We start from the raw sequence: 11,381 nt of genomic DNA on the forward strand, positions 1-11,381 counted from the left end.
GTCAGCAGAGTCTCAGTAATTACCCATAGATCCAGAGGCAGACGGGCTTTGCAGCGCTGACAGGGGGAGCATCATTTCCCGAGTGTTCCCAGGCACCGCAGACCGCAATAACACAACTCAACAGGCCCATCAACTTGATCCACATCACATTTTCACACAATTGCGAGCACCTAAACTATTTATGCTGTAAACAATAGCAGCAAGATAATAAAACAACTCATTGCTGTGTGTGGATGTAATCCAATGAAGTGCCTTCTTAAATAATGTCTCTCGTACTGTACACAATATTGGGCAAAGAAACGTTGGTCCCAGTAGTTCTTTGATGAACATAATGAGACTTTTTCAATAACGCGCTCATAAAGAATGTATGAATTCAGGCTGAGCTCGAGCCGCCGCCGTCGACGAGGTCTGCCAAAATGTTGGGCTCACTTTGTGTCACTCGTCCTGTGAAGCTGAAATGCTCCAAAATCTCTCTTATCGACGGTGACTTACAAACCTCATCACTCGGGCTGATCTGACGTCTTATTGACATTTACACATCAGCTGCTGTTTGTGGTGAGGCTGTCACACCCACTGGGAGCTGACAGACACTGGGGGGGGTCTCTCAGCTGAATGACATTTGATTGGATAATATCTGACCGCGGACTGTTGTTGCTTGTGTTTTGAAGTTATTGCATTTGTAGATATTAAGGTAATCTTGTTTTCATCTGCGCCGTGGAACAGCAGAGACAATAATTCCAGCTGCATTTAAAGAAAGTCTTCACAAATTCTCTATCTTGGTCGTCTACTGGACTCAGATTAACTCACAATTTAATGATTTTCCATTCAAACTAATCAATTCTCCTTTGCCTTTGTCTCTCTGACTAAAACAGCTTAACAACCATTTGTGAATAGTTGGTGTAATTTTACAGGTGAATCACAATTATTTCAACCTCTGTGTTACTTTCTGAGTTGTGGCCATTGTTTCTACGATTGAATATATGTTTGAATCCATCAAATTTACATAGTCACGTTAGTAACAGTCCATCAGTTCATCGAGGCTTTTTGGAAAGGAAACACAAGTTTCCAGCGACTATCAAAAACCCATTTCATGTTCAGTCACTCTCACCTTTACCTCCAAATGAATTCGTTTCAATTAGCTGGCTAAACGCTCATTTTTCTAAGAACTGTGTGATCTTGAACATTAAATAGATAATTATTATTACTGCTGCTACTCAAGTTTAGTTTCAAATAGTTTTCTGCGTCAAATCGACACCTAATTCCTGCTCTTCCATGTGGAGTCACCTGGTTGGTTGACTGTACATTAAAATGCTTGATACCATAATAAAATTACCGAGCTGTTTATTTTTCGAAATCCATTTACGGTTTTAAAGATGCTATCGTGTCTCACACCATTTCCTTCTGTTGTTCATGGCTGAAAAGGAAATGTAAAAAAAAAAAAAAAAAAAAGCAGAGCGGCGTCGACCTGAGCTCACCTGGTTGGTCTGTTTCAACAGGAAATACGGCTCAGGTAGTCCTCATACGGCACTGTACTCGGACCACAAACGTTTCCACTGAGCTGTTGGCGTGAGCTCATTTGGAAGTCAGCACACTTTTCCCTGGTGAATACGTCCATGCCCCCCCCTCCCCTTCCCCATGTGCTTTTATTTTTAATTAACCTCTCAAAGATACTCTGTTGTTGCTTCCTGTGTCTGTGCCAGCGAGGTTAATGATTTCACCAGTCCAGGGAGACGCTGCAGAGGACCGATCAATGCACCTCAATTCCCTGCGCCTCATGTTCAGTCTCAGCTGCCGGACCACAGTGAAAAGGAGCAAGGGGCCGGTACTGATTGTGGACACTTTCCCCCTGACACGCCGTGCAGCACTCTCCATGGCAGCATGCTAAGTTGTGATGTTTGCGCACAAACACTCGCGCTTAAGACATATTAAATACCTGCAGGGGAACAGATAGAGATTCAGCCTGCCACAGAATAATTAAAACATCATCTGAAGTTCATCATAAAAGATGAACAAAGCTGCTGCTAAATAAATGATTCTGTTAAACGCAGGAATAAGATGAAAGCTGCATCTGACACATTCAGTCAGTGATCTGGAGTAAACTTATTTAGGCACATAACATCTGGTGAGGTCAGAATTTTTGGAACTTCATGTATTTAGTGTAAATGAATTGAACGTTGCTATGTGAAGTCAACAAACGTGCACTTTGTGTTAAAATTTGAGAGCTCTGCTGTAGAAAATCTACAGTTAACGAGACAACGGTGAAAGGATTCATAATTCACACGCCGCTCATTTTATTATATCTTTTAGCACAATAAAGTCTTCAAAGAAAAATAATGCTGCTTGAAGTGCAGCTGATATATTTACAACTGATTGTCAACGTTTTATTGATGTCTTCAAAATAAGACAAAGCAGACAAATGTAATATCAGCACAGATAGATTAGTAAATTAATCATTTGTGCTCTCACTGGCTGTTCCTGGACAAACGGGAAGATAACAAATGTGCAATTTGTTTAAACACTAAACTAAACCAAATGCGATAACCAGTTGTGAGTAAGTTAGACGCACATTTTGAGTTTTAAATAAAAAACAAACAAACAAAACAGATTTAAACTCTGTAATCCTTTAATGAAGTGTAAAGAAAACACCCTAATTAATTGTAAATCTGTCAATAGTGAGTGGAAAAGCGTGAGGTTGTGTTTACTCATTTACACGTTCAGTGAAGGATCATTGACTTTGTGTCAGCGTGGATGTTTATTTTTAAATGATATTGATCCAGAGGTAATAATGACCACCTCTGGGAAACATGCCATTAAAAAGTCACATTGATGAGGAGTTGAGATGTTTCTTTGTTGTTTTTTAAATTTCTTTTCCTTCCAAATTAGGACGATAAGCTTAAATATATATTAGAAATAACACTTGAAATGAAAATGAATTTAGCTGAGATTGGAGGTTTTTTTTTCATTGTTGTGTTTGGGTTTTTTTTTTGAGAATTTCAGACAAAAGTCGGAAGACAAACAGATCGATGCACCATCCACCACTGAAGCTTTGTCTGTTTTGTGCCCTTTTCTTCTTGGTCCTGTTCAGGCTGAGCTGTTGGTTCTTCCTCTTGGTCTGTTTTCTTCCTGCTGCCTTCCCTTCTGTATTTACCTGCATGACTAAAAACTGTTAAAAGCAATGAGGAACTAAGCCGTTGTATTCATTGATTCCTAAAAAAAAAAAAAAAAAAAATAGCGCGCTTTGTCTTCTGGTCTTCTCTGCTCTCTTTGGATGCGGGAGACTGTGAAACGTTATGAAACAGCGGATGATAGAGCCGTTAAAAGCAGCAGAACTAACTTGGCCGGCTGACAAGAGGAAGGGCGCTCCCTGTTGAGTTCATCTCAGCACGTCTCCATGGCTATCTGCGAAACGCTCACTCTTCTACGCTCACTAACCCCTTCCATCTCTCCGCTCCCTCCCTCTTTTCTTCTTCCCCGGGTCTTGATATGTAACAGAACTCAGAGGGAAGATGGAGTTGCCGTACATAATCAGAGCCGGGCCTTTACCCCACCACCCCACCCATCGCATCTCCATCCAACCACTGCATGCAGAGAACCATCGCCATCTTTCCCTGCTCGTGAACGCCGCTGAAACATCAAAACTGACCGACAGTAGGGAGCCAGGACGCTGAAAGAGAGCAAGGGGCTGCAGGTATGCAGCGTTCTGGCCCGAGCTCTGAGCCGACCCCACACTGCGCTCTGTTCACATTTGGATGTCTCTATCTGTGGAAAATTCACCCCTTCCTCGCCTCGACCTCCTATCCCCAACCCCCCCCAAGCCTCCTGCTAGTGTAGAGCTGGCAGCCGGGATGCATCAATCACTGCACGCCAGGGGGATGACATCATGGCACATTGGCAGGGCTATCTAAGCAGGGACAGGGAGTTTTTCTGAGGGCTAAAAGAGATAAATAGAACTCCTCTTGGTTTCATCCCTCTGCATGAGAACCTGGTCTTTATCAAGTCTCGGGGACGGCGAGCCTGACTCATGTCCTGGGCTTGCGGCTCTTCTCTCCACTTTTCTTTACCCCCATATTTGGCTGCCCGTCATTCATTTTCATCAGCAGCAAATTCCGTTGCCCCGCTTGCCCTGCAGCTCACGCCTGCGTCTGAGAGAATAAAGTTTAATGGCGCGAGAGCGCAGCACACTTCTGCTAGGTGCAACGTGAGCTTGGAAGTGGACCCACCAAGATGATCAATAAATCCCTCCTTGAAATGGTTTGCAAATTTTACCCATCATCAGCGCACACTTCTTGTTGAATGCTTAACCTTAACAGTTCACTTAGAAGCCCTCTTGATTTATGAAGTAAAAGCAAGGATAGCGAGCGCAGTGCTTGGAGCAGGGCGTAGAGAAACGTAGACGTTTGCCAGCTTGTAGCACAAACCAGCTGGAATGATGCTGATGTGAAACTGAAAACATTTGTTATCAGCTGCTTGCTTTCATTCAACGCCGGTTGCAGTGACTTTGCACAGATAAACGTGCAGAAGTGTAAATGAGGTTGCAGCGTGCGATCGACCACTGTTACTTATGTGCAGTGTGCTTTATACACATTCTACAGCGGAGCACAGTAACACGTACACAAACACATTTTAATCTTCCTAATCTGAAGCAACAGCGTAGCACACCTCTTCTCCTGAGCGCTCTTATAAGGACATGACTGACAGAGGAGAAACTGATATGGGGGAGAAAATCTGGTTTTGCTTTCGCCCCTTGTCTCTCTCTTGGCCTGTGAGAGCCAATAAATCCCATATCCAGGGCTATTAGATTGACAGAGCTGAGCGCCGTTTGATGTTCAGATGTCTGAGAGCAGCCTCCGTGCATTCCAGCGGCCAAATGCAGTTTGGCTGTCATCAGCAGGCCTACATTTGGACATCGGTGGCATGCATGTCAATTATCCATGCCTTTGACAATTATGTGCGCGAGATAATGCTTATCTTTTCACCTTTTCACCTGAGACGCTGCAAAGCTGCACTGTTGGTGTTAAGATACCGTACAGGTCGTTGGGAAAATCGTTCTTGAGACACAAATTTAACAACAAAAATTCTGCACCCTCATTAAAAAAGGCAAAAAAAAAAAAAAAAAAAGGAATTCAGCTAATCTTTTTGGCTGATAAGGGCTTAGTGGAAGAGAGTAAAAGATTTTGGCAGAAAGCCTTCATGATATACATGTCAAACAAAACATAACAAAGAATCCTGAAATCAAGGAAAATAGTAAGGAAGAGATAAATCATCACAAGATGACCACCGGGGACAACATTAAGAAATACATTTACAGTAAGTCTGGCTGCGTGCACATGGCCAAAAAAGCTCCAGGCTGGACAACAATGCGATCGTTATGACTCATAAAACAAGGAGAGAAAAGACGCGGTGTCCTAAAAATCGGGAAGCCTAATTCTCTGCGCCCAGCTCCTTGTCCAAGCTGGACAGCACTCGGGATAATAAATTACCCTCCCAAGTACACTGTTGAGGTTTTCAGCGCAGTGAAGAGGCCAGGGGAAAAGGGAAAATCGTGTGACCTGACGACCTACAAACTCTTAACCCCTTGGCCTAAGTCCTGGGCGCCTCCCCGAGAGCTCTCAAAAAAGCCTGAGTCAAACATCACATTTGGACTTTGTCTCCGTGACCTTTACACGTGCTGTCACTCCAGCTTCTCGCCGTTCCCCTTCACTTCTGTCCGCTGTCTGGGAGGGGAGGTAACGTTGAGGAAGAGGAGGAGAGATGAGAGCTACTGAGGATGGATAGCCTGGGTGATTAAAATGAAACGCCCCTCCCTCCCAGGAATCTTTTGCCGATTCTCATTATTTCCGCATTGCCCCCCTCCTCCTTTCCTCTCACCTCTCCTCTGCATACGCTGGAGACGGGAGAGGTAGTGAACGGATGAGAGACATGTTGACAAGAGGGTGCTAAGTGGATTTGAGTTATGGGCAGTTGGGCGATGTGTTTGTTTAACCATCTGGTAGCGACTCCCTCGGTTTGGTGATGGAGTGCCTGTGGAGGGAAGGAGTCCAGTTCCAATATGGACGCATACATACGCACGTACGCTGATGATTTGATGGGGTCAAGCCAAAAGAAAGCGGCCGAGCTGAGTGATGCTCCTTCTGATGAGCTCATTTCCAAAATATTGAGCTCCGCTTTGTGAAAAATCACTTTAATTGTGGTTCAAATGAAATTAATCCTGCAACGTCTTTGAAATATAAGTCGTTAGCTGAACTTTATCCTTTAACTACCATATTTTGTTTTCATTTTGTGATTTTTGCCAGCATGCATTTTTCCTATTAAAGACTTATACATCAGCAGAATGAGATCACCAGATCTCCTTAATAAAGATGTCAGCCCGAGATGCTCCCTTTGATACGGGTCCCCTTAAAGAAGGGACACAAACGCACACAAACCCACGGTGATCTGCACGAGCGAGCTGTTGTCTCGAGCACTGCGTCACAGAACCACAGTTATCATCATCTTATTATTTCTTCTTATTGAATCTGGAGAGTAGCGGAGGCTCTGTGCGGTTCGGCCTGTTTTTGTGTTCAAGGCATTGTTCATCTTCGGCAATTACAATTTGAGGTGGCAGTAACCAAATTAGGCTCCTCTTATTGAGGCGGTGACATGGAGTTCTGAAGTAATTACCCCTCCTTTTAATAACGCGCCCGGCAAAGTCACTTTTTAATCTCAGCATCCTGAATTATTAAGCAGCTGTTTCCCCCTTCTCTCTAGATCACTTCCTCTCAGAGGCCGGCTGCACAGCGGCGTTTGCAGCCGTGCTGTAAATCTCCTTTTTGAATGTGGTACAATAACAGGCGTGGTGTTACCTCACCCATACATTTCACTATCACGACTTCAGGTTTACATACGTTGTGATTTCTGGTCGAGCAGAAAATGTGATTTACATTTTCTTTTTATTTCTGCGTGATGCTTTTAATATGAAAAAAAAAAAAAATGGTGCTGTGGACTCTGACTGGTGTCTCACAACATTTTTCATATGCGCATTGTTTGAGTTGGAGTGTGGTGTGCTGGTATAGCCAGCCGTTTGTTGATGTTAGTAGACTTCATTTCTAAACTATTCTATCATTAAAAAAAAAAAAAAAAAATCCAACTTCTGGAAACTTCGCTGGGAACAATACACTTCACGTTTATTGGACCAAATATAGTTAAAAGCTCAATTTTCATCTGCAGTCCCAGGGCAGAGACCGCCAGTGATATACAGGCTGCAGCAGTGAAAGATGACAGTCAGCTGTAGTGAATTAAAACCTTTAAATGCTGGTGTTAAAGGTTCTTTTGAGAATAGCATAAATAATACACAGTGCCATGAACGTTGTCTGACCATCTTTTATATTTCATCTGACACGCACTTCTGCAGCAAACTGCAATAATGAGGAGAAAAGTAGTTGCGTAGATACTCTCGTCTACGCTGCAGCTGCTGCTAATGCGTGTCAGTTGTTTTTTATGGAAATGCTGCTCTGAAACATGATTCAAAAGAAATACTATGGAGGAAAATAGAACTGGATGCTCTGCAAACATAGCAGTTTTATAGCTAATCTGAACCAGATCAGCCCACTAACCTAGATACATTATTTCAGTTAGCAAGAGTGACGTCTGTCTCCAGAGCGGCTCTAACAACGTGTTTTAGCTCAGACTCTCTTCGGCAAATAAAAAAGAAGAAGAAGGAATACACAGTGGAAACTCAAAGTGCATAATTTCACCAAAAGTAGCTTCTTGTCCTCACCAGAATTTTTTTACAGAAGGTGGCCGAGGCCTTATTGAGTGTTAATAATCATTTCGTTAGCAGGTTTTTCTGCTGAACACGCTGGACGGTGCTGCCAAAGCGAAAGAGTGTAAACTCCAGAAAACTATCAGCTGATTTAACGTCCAGTGTGCTGTTCTGGTGGAAAGAGTGAAGCAGCCCACGTGGCAGAGCCGTATTCTTCCCCTTTTCACTTTCCTGTAACACCAAAGTGACACAAAAGCTAATAAAACTGCATCATGTCCACGCGGCGAGCAGCGGCAAGTTAGTTAGTGTTGGCAATCATGCAGCATCGACCTTCAGCGAAGTCCAAGAGTTTGGATCGATGAAAGTCATTCTCTAACGGGGAGGGGGGGGCGGGGGCAGGGTGGAAGTTGAAAATCCTGATTTCTGCTTTAGCAGCTCATTCTATTTTTCACCTCCTCCATCTTGGAGAAATGTCAGGAGAACAATAAATATATAAAAGGTCAGCGGCGTACTAACAGACCCTTCCAAGCTTTCATTACATTTGCTCTTGGCTATAGCAGAGGCACTTGGGCAACAGTGCTGACATTTGGTTTGTTTTTACACCGTGTTGAGTCTCAGTTGTAGCTCCTAATAATGTCAGAGGGAAAGATCTTGGGGCAGCTTGGTTGTGTTTATTGCTACTGTGCGGGGACAGGAACAGCGTTAAGACTCACCAAGCAAGGCTACCATTGACAACACAATCAATAGCCAAGGCAACGCTTTTAAAGTCGGAGAAAATGGCTTTTCTGGCCGAGATTCCTGCTTTTTTTTTTTTTTTTTTTTTGTCCCATGCATGATGATGGCTGCGCTGCCGATGACATATGTGGTGCGCCCGTGTCGCTCAGTGCGTGTAAATCGGCATCTCGGCTCCCAGACTTGGCAGTTTTATTCACGAACCTTTCGTATTCTTGATTTTTGTTGGTTTGCCTTGCTTTGTTTTTGTAAAGTGCTGAAAAGTCGCTTCTGCGCCGCATTATCTTACTATTTTTTCCACTTTGCTGTGACAAAACTAATCTGTGTTTGAACATTTCTGAAGCTGGGAACATGTTTAAAGCTCAGACGCACGCCGACACGTGAAGACATCCATGTGGTGAACAGAGAAATAAAAGGTCTTGTGCAATTTATCACCCCCGCTGTGACCATGTGAAGACATCAAACTCCACACCGGGTCAGCAGCTATGTGATGTTCAGAAGGAAAGGAAGGAAAAAAGGCAGCGAGGAACCACGATGACAGACAGAGTGATGTACATGTCCATCGCTTTAAAGATAGTCACACACTCTAAATTAAACCCAAATTATGCCCTTACATGTGACCCCCCCCCCCAAACTCCTCCTTTTGGGTCTCTTCTCACATCACCCAGAAAATCAAAAATGGAAAATGACGCACATTGATGAGCTCTACCAGCTTATGAAGTGGCTGCATCACGCCGCGGCGCAGGTTAATAAAGTTTGGGAGGGAGCATGTAAAATTGCTAATTTGCCCTGAGCGGGCACTGAAGGGGGGAAGGAGTTTGGGGGGGGGGGGACACAGTCCGGTGACTCAGTTGACTCTCCTTCCAGGTCAGAGGTTAATGAATGATTATTTCTCCTTCCCAGCAGGCTTTGCCCGCTCTCCCGTGGCCAGGAGGGTGAAAGAAACTCAATTTGGGCGAGATAAATCCCAAGGAGATAATTTTCTGAGATTTAATCAACACTGAACTGATTGCTGCAGACAAGGAAAACATAACCAAGAGCAATTGGTTTATTGATCCGCTTTAAAGAAACAAAACAAAACACGTTGACTTTTTGAGGATTCAGGGGGTGTTAATCCATAGAAAGTGGTTTAATGGCCAGTGATTACTGCACATTATCAGCGAAGCTCCAGCCTGTGTGACTGTAAACCATTTACAAGATGCAAGATGAGAATTTACTCGTTGAAACGGGGATCTAGGCAATGATGCAAAGAGCTTTTTTGGAACATAAAAACGTTTTAATCGGGTTCCTTTTCATCCCAGTGATGCAGCAGCTTTGAAACACATTATTGTGTGAAGCTGTCTGTGCGTGTGACCTGAACTCAAATCTCTCCTCCTGACTCCTGACCCATAACCGAGCTCACGGAAAACTGGCGAAGCGAAATGAGAGGAGAGACAGAGTTCAGGATAGATTTGATTTCATTCTGGGGCCAGGTGTGGGCTTTGTACTTGCCACGAACCTTACAGCCGCACCGGCCTTCCCGTCCAGCGCTGTGTTATTTATACCCCCCTTTCTAAGCTGTGTGGCGACGTAGTTGCTAATGGCTGAATCGGACGTGTTGCTTTCTGCAGACCTGGATGGCCGAATAGCCACCGTATTCCCGTGTTTACAGGTTTTGCTATCATGTTGCAGATAATTCAGGGTGTAGACACGTGATTTTGACCTACATGGGACATTTTAATATTAAAAATTAATGTGCCACCTGAAAATTCACAATTCACAAGTACAAAAATAAATTTCAAGACTGTCTTTGGATATACTTATCTGACAGTCAGTTTGTTTTTGTTTTTTTCATCAGTTTGTGCAGCTGTCTAAGTGCTAAGTGCTCTGTCTAAATTTACTCCTCAGTGGGCATAAAAGTACGACCGTGCTCGGAAGCAGCAGCCCGGCGTGCAGCTTTAACAGGACGATGCTTCGGGAGGACGCTGTGGGATCAAATCTGATGAGGGGCCGACTGCTCTCAGTGGACATCACAGACGGAGAAATGGAGCGAGAGCAGCTTTGCCTGCTGATACACCTCCTCTGCTGACTTTCTTTTGAGCTTAAGTTTTGCCCGTAACTTCACTTCCTTTAACACAGAGAGAACGCAGCGATGAAGTCACACCCCCGCCGTGCACGTTGTTAGCCGAGTTTCTTAGCTTTTTGTTTTAGTAGGAAACCTGCTAGCATGTTAACGTATGCCTGTGAGTTCCTCCAGTTAAAACCGTGTTTTAAAGACACCGCTTCTGTCCACAGGAGACGGCAGAGTGCAGCACGCAGCCCTCAGCTTATTGAATTAAAGCCAGTTCCCCGACAGTGACGGGGGGTTCAGATGGTGGACCGGCTCCAGCGCTGTCAGTGTCGTCTTCCAGGTAAATCGAGAAAAAAATGAGCCGCTCAAAGGCTCGAGCATAACTCAGAAGAGTTTTTTTTTTTTCCTCCTCCATATGTGTAAGTAACTGGATGCTGTTTTCTTCAGTGATCAGCTGCAGTGGCATGATAACATCAGCCAACAGGCTGTTACTCTTATCATAAATTCGATTGCCTAATGTTGTGTTTGCTGGCTAACTCTCAGCATCTCTGTGGACTAATGCTTTTAATTAGACGGTTGTTGTTTTTTTTTTTTGTGTTGTTGTTTCTTTTTCTTTTTTTTTTTTTGGACAGCAGAGTTGTCATTAAAGTATTTGAAATGGTCCAAGATGGTGGCCGCTTAAACAACCAAAGATAATTCAAGAGAGCTAATGAGGCGTCCCAAGAAACTGATGAAACGTTCGAATGTATCTGCCTTTTCTTTGAGACGGGGTTGTGCTAACAAAGCCAGTTCTTCCTGCATTTAGAAATAGTCATCTAATTTTTCTGCTCTTTTAAAATCGTGCTTCCCATCATTTAG

Source organism: Echeneis naucrates, chromosome 10 (assembly GCF_900963305.1).
Source record: "Echeneis naucrates chromosome 10, fEcheNa1.1, whole genome shotgun sequence".
Classification (NCBI taxonomy): domain Eukaryota; kingdom Metazoa; phylum Chordata; class Actinopteri; order Carangiformes; family Echeneidae; genus Echeneis; species Echeneis naucrates.